Below are 11,796 nucleotides of genomic sequence, written 5' to 3' on the forward strand. Positions count from 1 at the left end.
GTCTAGTGATTTCTTGACTCGGGAGACATTATTTGCAGACTTTGCATTGCCTCGTCGAGGGCTTACAATTTTGGAGATCCTGACCTTGAGGTCGTGTGTTTTTTGAGATTTTGATGCCAGTCCCTGAGTATTCGGGATACTTTCGGCATTGGAGATGTTTTGCAATTTTCACGTTGCCTCATCTGAGGGCTTGTGATTTTGGAGTCCCGACCTGCAGGTCATTCAGGCGTTGAATTGTTGACGTTAGTTCCTGGGTCTTCGGGACATTTCTGGCAGAGAAGTCATTTTTACGGAGGTGCCGAGCTGCTTTTGGAGTGTGAAATGCTTTGATAAAAGATATTGTTCAAAGCCGTCGGGGGCCGGCTATACGGACATGGTTCTTTCGACCGTTTGGCCCGGTACATTATTTTCCTGTTAGGACCCCATTTGGCGTTTCTTGGCCTTTCTAAGCGGATAACCTTCCGGGAGGATGCCCCATAGTGTTCGAGGTTGATTGCAAAAGAAGCCTTGAATACTTGTTGAGTCTCCCTTAGGTAGCATGCAGATGTTGCCTCGTTAAAAACCTTGCCGGTAAAACCCTTTTCTTGATAAAAACTCGGTCGAAGGAAAAGAGTGCAATGGATGCTTTAAAACCTTAAGGTCTTCGAGCTGGGTTAGCGCTCTGACTGCTTCGATCGGGCGTCTACATAAGGGTTAGTCTGAAATATGAAATAAAAAGGGAGATGGTTATACCTTAGTGTGGAATGTACTGGCGATGCTTTAAGGACCTATATGTCCTAATTACTCGAGATGAGGATGCTTTACGGTCCTTTACTTTGTTTGATTGGGTTTACTTAAAGGTGTGGCTTGATTACCCTTTGGCTCTTTTGCGGGTGGAGGTATTAATGTCGGTGCCACGTCGTGCACCGCGAACATCTCCCTTGCCGCATGTTATTCCCCGTAGATGGTTTTAATCCCAGCCTTTGTCAGGAATTTCATCATTTTGTGTAGAGTGGGTGGTACTGCTCTCATGCAGTGTATCCATGGCCATTCGAAGAGGCGTTGTACCTAATGTCTCCTTCGATAACATGGAATTTGGCATTTTGGGTCGTGCTAGCCACGATGACTGGGAGGGTGATTTCTCCTTTTGTTGTTTCACTTGCCATGTTGAATCCGTTGAGGACTCGAGTGGCGGGAACGACTTGGTCAAGCTGTCTGAGCTGCTCTATCACCTTTGACTTGATAATGTTGGCCAAGCTACCTGGATCCACGAGTACACATTTTATTTGAAAAGAATTTACAAGGAAAAAGATTACTGGTGCGTCATTGTGAGGTTGAGACAAGGTCTCGGTGTCCTCTTCGCTGAATGTGAGGGCATCGTCAGGAATATATCCCCGGGTTCGCTTTTCTCTAGTGATTGATATTTTTGTCCTTCTCATTACAGGTTCCTATGGGGCATCGACGCCTTCGAAGATCATGTGGATGACATGTTGTGGCTCATTTGCTTCGTTCTTCTTGGCTGCCTCTCTTTCTCAGAACTGATTTTTGGCTCGGTCACTAAGGAATTCCTGAAGATGACCTTTGTTAAGTAGTCGAGCTACCTCTTCTCGAAGCTGGTGGCAATCCTTGATCCTATGGCCGTGCGAGTTGTGAAATTTGCACAATAAGTTATGATTCCTTTGTGAAGGATCCAGTTGTACAGGCCTGGGCCACCTGGCATCTCTGATTTTACTGATGGCGAACACGATGATTGATATATCGACGTTGAAGTTGTATTCTGATAGGTGGGGTGCCCCCGTCAGCCCTTCGTTCCTATCGAATCTGGCTCTGTTGATGAATCCCTAAGGATCCTGTTCTCGGTCAATCCTTCGATCATTGCAAGGTGGGTTGCACCTTGAGCCATTTCTCCTATCTTCAGTGTATGGCTGATATCTTTCTTTATTTGGTTTTGGCTCCCTCGCCGGGAGCCTGCTTGGGTATACTAAGCCCGAGGGGGCTCCCAGCTAGTCGTCTTCGACCCTGATTTTTGACTGGTATCGGTTATGGACGTCCGACCAGGTCACGATGGGATATTCGACTAGATTCTCTTTCAGATGTCTCGAAGCCACCGATCTTCATTCATTCAAGCCTTGAGTGAAGGCCTACACCGCCCAATCGTCAGAGACTAGCGGTAGTTCCATTCGTTCCATTTGGAAGCGAGACACGAAATCACACAGCATTTCGTTTTCCCTTTGCTTGATCTTGAACACATCAGATTTCCTCATTGCTACTTTGATGGCACCAGCATGTTCCTTTATGAAGGAATCTACCAGCATGGCAAATGAGTCTATGTAGTTGGGATCTAGGTTGTGATACCACATCATGGCCCCCTTCGAGAGTATTTACCCGAACTTCTTTAACAAGACGACTCGATTTCATCTTCCTTTATGTCGTTGGCTTTTACCGCACACGGGTAGGCAGTAACATGTTGATTGGGGTCTGAGGTCCAGTTGTACTTTGGGATTTCTGGCATTCTGAACTTCTTTAGGATGGGTTTCGGGGCCGCTTCCTTGGGGAACGACCTTTGTATGAAATTCTTCAAATCCACACCTTTCAGGACCGGGGGTGCACCCAGAATTTGGTCGACCCTGGAGTTGTAGGTTTTGACCTTTTTGTCGTTGTCTTCTATCATCTTCTTGCCCAACTAGATCCTCCTGGTGAGGTCCTCGAATATTTTTACGATGGCGGGATCCGTCATCGACCCGTTATTGCTTGATCTCTCTGCTACCTGTTCAGCTGGGGGAGGTGTCCCCGGTGCTACCGTTCTAGGAGTTTTCCGGTGACTTTGCAGCTGAGCAATATCTAGTTGTTGTGCCTGCAACATTTTAAAAATAACATGAAGGCTAACCTCACGTTCTTCCCTAGTTGGGGTTTTCTGAACTTCTTGTGGATCTCCTTGATGCAGGCTTCTGTCAGTATGAGAGCTTATATCTACCTGTTGAGCATCGCGTGAGATTTCTTCCATGGGGACTGGCTCTGGTGCATTCCCAGGGTTTTGTGGTGGCACACCAACACCCAGAACATCCACACCTTTCTCCCCGTGGTCCTCGAGATTGTTGTTTTTGCCTCCATTCACTGAGTTAGACATATTGACCTGAAATTGAAGATCTTGGACAAGAAAAAGCGTGAAAGATAACTTGCGTTGTATGACGAAAACAACAAGAAAATAATCACTATTATTTTAGCCCCACGGTGGGCACCAAACTTTTTACCGTAAAAATGGTAATATCAATTAAATTTGTTGATGTGACTCTAAAAATACGTGATCTAATTTTATGCTAGTTTGTTAAGCAGTTGACGCTAAGCGTGTAGATTTACAGACGAAATAAAGTTAATGAGAGAGCTATAATCAAACCGATAGGTTGGTTACTCGGGGTCCTCGGGCTTGTCGATTCTGGGCCTCAAGATCGATCCTGGAGCTCGATTATGAACTATCGAAGGCAGCAGCTATGCGACTAACGATTATAATAAAATCAATGAAGGCTCTTTATGGCCAATGATAAACAATAAATGAAGAACAAGTATAAAGACAATAAATGAAAGCAATAATATTGAAAGAATGTGCTAGAGAGCAAAGAGAATGTTCTTCTATATTATGGAGCAGCTGGAGCGACCAACCCTTATAAAGTGATAGGGATCCCCTTTATATAGGAGGAAAATCCCATCATAGTACAACAAATATTAATTACAAAGATATGGAGATGTGACCACTAGATTACACCCTAACTTGGGTTTTAGAGTATCTCTCTAGGCTCTGTCAGTCCTAGCCACGTGGCTTGGGAAATCCCCGTTTCTATTGTGACCGTGGTCAACATTACCCTAAGACCGAGTGCCGACAAGCCTCGAGGTAGGAGACTCGATCATAACCTTGTAGCTTCGAGATTTCGAGATGGTCTTCCCAGGTGCTTTGATAATGAGAAATTGGACCCCCCCCCCCGATTTCACTGTACACAGTAATGTTTAACATGACCATTTTCGTTAGCGTTTGAGGTAGAAATTCAACTACTTTGCAAGATAGACCTTTGAGAATGTAGCCATTCTCGTGAATGGCATATTAACTTCTTAATGATAAGTTTATTATCAAAGCTAGCTAATATCAGGTCCCTTGATATTCAAGGATAAGACAGTTAAATGTAATCAGGAAATATTCAGAAAAAAGATGAATAAATATTGGTGATAAATGACCGTTGCAACATGAATCAAATACTTTTGGTGATAGAATTGATTGAATCTACACAGTATTGTAACATGCAAGTGAATCTCAGAGTAAATATAGAGAGGAAATGAGATGAAGAAGAAGATCTGTATTATTATCTTAAGCAAAAGAAGAAGAAATACACGTGTGGGCTGTTATATAAAGACCCACTTCTAACTGCCTTAAAGCTTTCCTTTTATGACAAAGCTTTCTAATCTTCTACACTTAGGTCCCTCAGCTTAGTCTATGTACAATTAGTATATATCTCAATATTCCCCTTCAAGCTGATGGGTGAAACACATCTAGTACACTAAGCTTGGACAAGAGGAAATGATGTTGTGTTGATCCTAGACCCTTGGTCATAAGGTCAGCCTACTGTAAACTAGTAGAAATATATTGTGGTGTCAATTGTCCAGCCTTGATTTTTTTCTCGAACAAAATGACAATCTATTTTAATGTGTTTGGTTCTTTCAAGAAAGATGGGATTGACAACTATTTGTAAAGCAGCCTTACTGTCACAATGCAGAGGGACTGGTTGATGGACATGAACTTGAAGCTCCTTCACCTAGAAACCAAGTAATTTCTGCTGCTGCTGCTGCTAGACTCCTGTACTTGCCTTTGCAAAACTTTAACTGACAGTCTGCTATTTCTTGGACTTCCAGGAAAGTAGAGAATTCCCCAATTTGATGATGTATCCTATGACTGTTCTTTTGGTATTTGTGTAGGATGCCCAGTCAGAATCACAATAAGCAGATATGTTATTGATAGGGCCAACACTCAGTAAAATTCCAAGCCTAGGAGTTGACTTCACATATCTAACCATATGCAATGTTGCATCCCAATGGGATTGTTTGGGGGTGTTGCATGAATTGGCTAAGTACTTGAACTGCAAAGTTGAGATCTGGTCTAGTAATGGTTAAGTAGAGTAGCTTCCCAATAAGTCTTTGATAGCTTCCAATGTCTTCTAGTTCCTTATCCCCCTTGACTCCTACATGCTTGTCATAATTAATGGTAGTCAATTTCTGATTCAGTTCAATGGGAGTAAAGATTGGTTTGGCTGCTACAAGACAAGCTTCTAAGATCAATTGCAAAGCATACTTTCTTTGAGTGGGCAGTATCCCTTCCTTTGATCTCAGAACTTCTATTCCAAGGAAATAACGAAGTTCTCCTAGGTCCTTCACCTTAAAAGAGCTGTATAGAGTCTGTTTAGCCTCCTCTATCAACTCTACATTGCTGCCAGTTATAAGCAAATCATCCACATATACTAGGATTATAACAATGTGAGAACATATATTCTTAGTAAATAGAGAGTGATCATGAGCACTTTGAGAGTAACCACCATCCAGTAAAGCCTCAGTAAGTTTAATGTTCCATTGCCTTGAGGCCTGTTTGAGGCCATATAGAGATTTCAGTAGTTTGCACACCTTGTTCTCCCCTTGTTTCTGGAAACCTTGAGGCAAGTATATATAGACTTCCTCATAGAGATCTCCTTGCAAAAATGCATTGTTCACATCTATTTGGAACAAGGTCCAACCTCTTGATGCTGCAATGCTGATCACTGTCCTTACAGTTACAATCTTTGCCATAGGAGAGAAAGTTTCATGATAATCCAAACCTTCTTGTTGATTATAACCCTTTGCCACTAATCTAGATTTGTATCTATGTATTTCCCCATTTGCTTTGTACTTGATCTTGAACACCCATTTAGATCCTATTGCTCGCTTACCTACTAACAAGTCAACTATCTCCCAAGTAGCATTGTCCTCAAGAGCCTTAATTTCATGGGACATTGCTTCTATCCAGTTCTTGTTCCTACATGCTTACTTGAAGGATTTAGGATAAACTTCTGCTGCAAACACTCCTAAATAAGCATGATAATTGGTAGATAAATGACTGTAGGATACAGAGTTAGAGATAGAGCGTGTCTTGGACTGTGACTTGCATGTGGTAATGTAATCTTTTAGCCAAATAGATGGTCTTGAAACTTTGTTGGATTTCCTAGTATGCAAATCAACATTAGATGGTTGGCTTGTGTCTGCTTGTTCCTCAACATCATTAATGTCTACTGTTGGACTCACAGTTGGTTTAGAATCATCTGCTGCTGCTTGTTCAATGGATGTTGCTTGTTCAGGATCAGCTGTTGGATCTATTGTTGTCACTCCCTCATTTGGAAGTTGTTCTTTAATAGTTGAATGAAGAGCAGGTTGGGTAGGCATGGGGTCAGTTGGAAGAACTGATGGTGCAGTATTTGGAAAGAGGTCTTCTTATTCAATTTGCATTCCTTCCTTGAAAGGAAATATATACTCTCTGAATGTGACATCTCTACTGACAAATATTCTTTTGTTGTCTAGATCATACAATCTATAGCCCTTTTGTGTTTCTGAATAGCCAATGAGAATGGACTTCTTTGCTCTTGGTGCAAATTTATCTCCTCCAGGTAAACTACTTGCAAAACAAAGACATCCAAACACTCTTAGATGGTCTATCTTTGCTGGTTTTCCATGTAATACTTCATATGGATACTTCCCTTGTAAGGGCAATTTGTTTATCAGATAGGCAGTTGTTCTTACACAATCCCCCCAAAACCTTATTGGCACTGAGCTTTGGAACTTCAGTGCCCTTGCCATTTCTAATATATGTCTATGCTTCCTCCCAGTTGTACCATTCTGTTGAGGGGTATATGGGAAACTACTCTGATGTATTATTCCCAAGGTAGCAAACAATTCATTACATTGAGAATTAAAAAACTCAGTACCATTATCTAACCATAACACCTTAACAATCATACCAAACTGATTTTGAATCATTGCAACAAATTTTTCTATTACAACTAGTACTTCAACCTTTGATTGAATCAAACACACCCAAGTGTACTTACTGTAGTCATCAACAATAGTAACAAAGTAATGCTTTCTATCATATGTAGGTACTCTGTGAGGTCCCCAAATATCTAAGTGAACAAGTTGAAAGATTCCAGTAGAACTAGTACTACTAACAGAAAATTTTAGCCTACATTGTTTAACTAGTGGACATATTTGACAGTCCTCTTGTGCCTTCACATCTACTTTATTCTGTAATTCTGGAATATGTTGCATTGCCTTCAATGAAGCATGTCCTAACCTTAAATGCCAAAGTTTAGTTTCTTCCCCCTTTCTCAGAAAAACTCCTGCAGCTGCCACTGTTATGTTCTCCTTAAGCAAGTACAAACCATTGTGCTCTCTACCAATCCCTATTACCCTGCCACTGTAGAGATCCTGTAATATACATAAATCAGGGAAGAATGTGGCTGAGCAACAGAGATCCTTTGTAAGTTTAGATACTGACAATAGGTTAAATTTAAAATTTGGCACATATAAGACATTTTTTACTGTCTTATTGCCTAATATGGAGGCCTCTCCTGTGTGAGTTATTTGAGATTTGTTTCCAGTAGGAAGTTGTACTTCATGTTTCCTTTGGTCATCTGATCTTCTAACATTGTTAAGGATATCCTTACAGTGTGTGACATGATGTGTTGCCCCTGTATCTATTACCCAATCACACATACCTGCATCAGATAATAGAGAGACTATACCTGCAAAATTATTAGAACTTTCTGCAGTTATTGGCTTTGACAACAACCTCACCAGTTGTTGATACTGTTCTTCTGTGAAGAACTGTCCTGCTCCTTGTATATGCACATACATTTGTTTCCCTTCCTCACTATTTGCATTCATATTCACAGTGTTAGCATACATCTTTCGTCCTACAGGTTGATTCTTCCTTTTACTCTTAAAGTCAGTTGGATATCCAATTATTTTGAAGCAATTCTCCTTAAGATGTCCTTTATACCCAAAATGTTCACAAATCACTCCAGGTTTCCTTGCTCTAAAGTCATGTCCTTTCCCTACTAGCATAGTAAGTGGTTCTCTATGAGTATCGACAACACCTAAAGACCTCTGACCTTCCTCTTGAGTCACTATAGCATAGGCTTCATTAACAGCCACAACAGGCCTCTTAGCTAACATATTGCTCCTTATGTTGCTATAACTTTCATTTAGTCCCATAAGAAATTGCAACAAACGTTGAGATCTTAGGTGTTCTACTGAAGGTCAAGATTCTTCACAATCACATGAAGATAGTGGCACTAACACATCCAATTCAGCCCACAAGTCCTTCATTTTTTAAAAATTGCTAGTGATAGAGTCAGTACCTTGCCTTAGGGTTGCGATAGCTGTCCAGAGGTGGTAAATCCTCGTCAGATCTGATCGATCAAATCTCTCCTGGAAATCATTCCACACTTTCCTTGCATTAGAGGCATAGACAATACTCGGCATCAATTCACTTGACACAGTGCTCCCAATCCATGACAACACGATTGTATTACATTTTTCCCATTGTTCAGCCAACTCTCCTCTGTACATACTCTTCACACAAGTTCCGTCCACAAACCCTAGCTTGCTTTTCCCCCGGAGCGCCAATTTCATCGCTCTACTCCACAGAGCATAGTTATCTGGCCCTGTGAGTTTGAGTGGTATTAGGACGAGTCCTAGAGCATCTGAGGATTGTAGAAACAACGGATGATTGTGATCTAAAGATGCAACTTCATTTTCCGCCATTGCTGTCTGAAATTCTGCTTCGTCAGAGCTTCGATCTACTGTATTTTGCCTGAATCTCGATGAAATCATGATCGCCGCTCTGATACCATAATAGAATTGATTGAATCTACACAGTATTGTAACATGCAAGTGAATCTGACAGTAAATCTATAGAGGAAATGAGATGAAGAAGAAGCTCTGTATTATTGTCTTAAGCAAAAGAAGAAGAAATACACGTGTGAGCTGTTATATAAAGACCCACTTCTAACTGCCTTAACAGCTTTTCCTTTAGGACAAAGCTTTCTAATCTTCTACACTTAGGTCCCTCAGCTTAGTCTATGTACAATTGGTATGTATCTCAATATAAACCATTTATGATTCTCCTTATTTTGACGGAATTATATTCAATTCAACTATTATGTATGGCAGACATATATACTTCTCTTCGATATTCCTTGTGTACATATTTATGATTTTCTTCCCGAATACTTTTGGTAAACCATTTACAATTCCTTGCCATGTATCCTTTAATCCCAAGATTATATATGAACTTGTAAGCAAATTATTTGTACGCAGTTTCTCAATTCCGTCAAAATAAGGAGATCGCTGTTTGATTTAAACATACATATCTGGGCTACTATCACTTGGATAAAATTAACTATTAATGCTGGGATTCACCTTGATCCTTCTTTTCAAAGTCAAAGATTTCAAAGGCCATATTAATCTAGAAGTAAACCACTAGAGTATAACTCAATTTTAAAGATTACAACTATAGAAAAATTTGGTGTAGAACGTGCACGTCAGTTTCTCCATGCATGTATCCTAATAAATGGAGTAATTTATCTAATTTGTTGAGCTTCGATAATTACCATCTTCCTCCACATTGCATTTAATTATAAAATGAAATAGGCGGATTCAGGATTTGAAGTTTTTGAGTTCCTACCATAATCTCAAATTAATATGCAATAATAATTGAGTTCACAGTTAAATATTTACAAATATGTAATTGATTTCTTTATACAAATACAGAGTTTACGCAAAAGTTATTGAGTTCTCGGTAACCCATATTCAATATTCAGGTCCACCACTGCTTGATGATGAGCTCTGTATATATGTAACTGTGGAACTGCAAGGGCTCTTCAAAAACGACCTATCGTATATTGTACCCAAAAAAACATAACAAGGAGTAAGAGCTGAAAATGGTTGAATCAACGATTCTTTCCAAAAAGATGATCAAGCCCTCTTCCCCCACCCCTTCTTCCCTTAGTCGTCACAATCTTTCTTTCATTGATCAGATAGCTAGTTCTGCATTCTCTCCAATTGTCGTCTTCTACTCTAAACCTACAAATAACACAAGGCAGATTCTTGAAAATTCTCTTTCAAAAGTATTGTCCTCTTATTATCCCTTTGCCGGAAGAATCAAAGATGATTATGAATACGTTGAGTGTAATGACACAGGTGCTGAGTTTCTAAATGTTCGATTCAGTTGTCCGATGTCTAAAATTCTCAATCAAACCTACAATGATGTTACTGATGTTGTTTTCCCACAAGATTTGCCTTGGAGTGTTACTCAAACGGAAGTTTATTGGTGATTCAGTTAAGCCATTTCGATTGTGGTGGAATAGCAATCAGTGGATGCCTATCACACAAGATTGCTGATGGATATAGTCTCTTGAAACTCCTTAAGGATTGGGCTGCTACAGCTCGACTTGAGTTGGATTTCAAACCATCTACTCAATTTGATGTACATTCTTTCTCATCCTCTAGTTTGGACAGACTCAAGGATATTGTTGCAATGAATTCACAAGTGCAGAATCCAATTCGTGTTGAAGTTGCTACAGCACTGCTTCATAAATGTGGATCGGCAGTATCAATAGCGAATTTAGGCGTGTTCCAACCATCTTTACTGTGCCATTTAATGAATTTTCTTCCACCACTGCCCCAAAACACCATTGGAAACGCTTGTTATTTCTTTGGATCAACAGCAGCGAAGGAAAATGAGACACAATCTCAACTACGTAAGGCTAAGCAATATATTCAAGACAAGTCGAAAGATCCAAATCAGCTAGCCTCGCATTTACTTGAAAAATTCAAAGAGCGTGCAAACAAATCAGAGAAGAATAAATTTGATTTTTATATGTGCAGTAGATTGTGCAATTTAGGAGTATATAAGATTGATTTTGGATGGGGTGAGCCTATAAGGGTGACACTTGCAAGAAATCCAATGAAGAGTAACTTCATTTTCTTGGATTCCCCAAATGGAGACGGGATAAATGTGCTAATCACTTTGACAGAAGCTGATATGTTAATATTTCAGAGTAACAAAGAGCTCCTAGAGTTTGCTTCACCAGTAGTTTAGTAACTCAGTAAGTCTAGTGCCATATTTCTATGTGTGATCTTCATACAGTAAGTGTGTTTTTATTTTTCTTGTATTTTGGGAAAGTTGTGCAATTGTTCAAGTTTTCGTTTCAATTCCTTTGTCCCTGTCAATATTGGACCTATTTTGGCGCAGTGTAACGGGATAAAATTAGACTCACCACCCTCTAACCAGGGCATACAATATACTCTTACGGAGAAGCAAATCTTAATTGAACTTATATTTGTTCAATGGATACAATCCGCTCATGATAAAACTTCATATGGGTTTTATGTACTTTTATCTTCAGCGAGTGTCGAGTAGCCCAGCATTCAATGCGGTCGAAGGAACGGCCTACTCTCCTTTAGCATAAGGAACCTTTGGCTTAATAGGAACAGTAATCAGTAATCACCACAATAACTTCTCCAATCACCTTGTAACGATAACAGTCTTCATGCGGGTAACAGAGTTCATATCCTTACTAGCAAGGAAGTGATTAAATATAATATACTTCTGTCGCGACCCCAATTTCCCTCCGTATGATATCGTGACGACAATTAGTCTTTAAGACTAGGTAAGCCTAAATAACATGCGGAAACAGTAGATAAAAGCTTAGAATTTCGAAACTCCAACAATATCGTAACTAAAACTGT

The 11,796-nt window shown here is 40.0% G+C and overlaps 1 pseudogene; it reads left to right on the top strand.

Annotated features, from left to right (window-relative positions):
• The first annotated feature begins 9,962 nt into the window (after positions 1 to 9,962).
• LOC104231589 (acylsugar acyltransferase 3-like) lies at positions 9,963 to 11,229 on the top strand (annotated as a pseudogene).
• Positions 11,230 to 11,796: the final 567 nt, after the last annotated feature.

Source organism: Nicotiana sylvestris, chromosome 12 (assembly GCF_000393655.2).
Source record: "Nicotiana sylvestris chromosome 12, ASM39365v2, whole genome shotgun sequence".
In the NCBI taxonomy this organism is placed as follows: domain Eukaryota; kingdom Viridiplantae; phylum Streptophyta; class Magnoliopsida; order Solanales; family Solanaceae; genus Nicotiana; species Nicotiana sylvestris.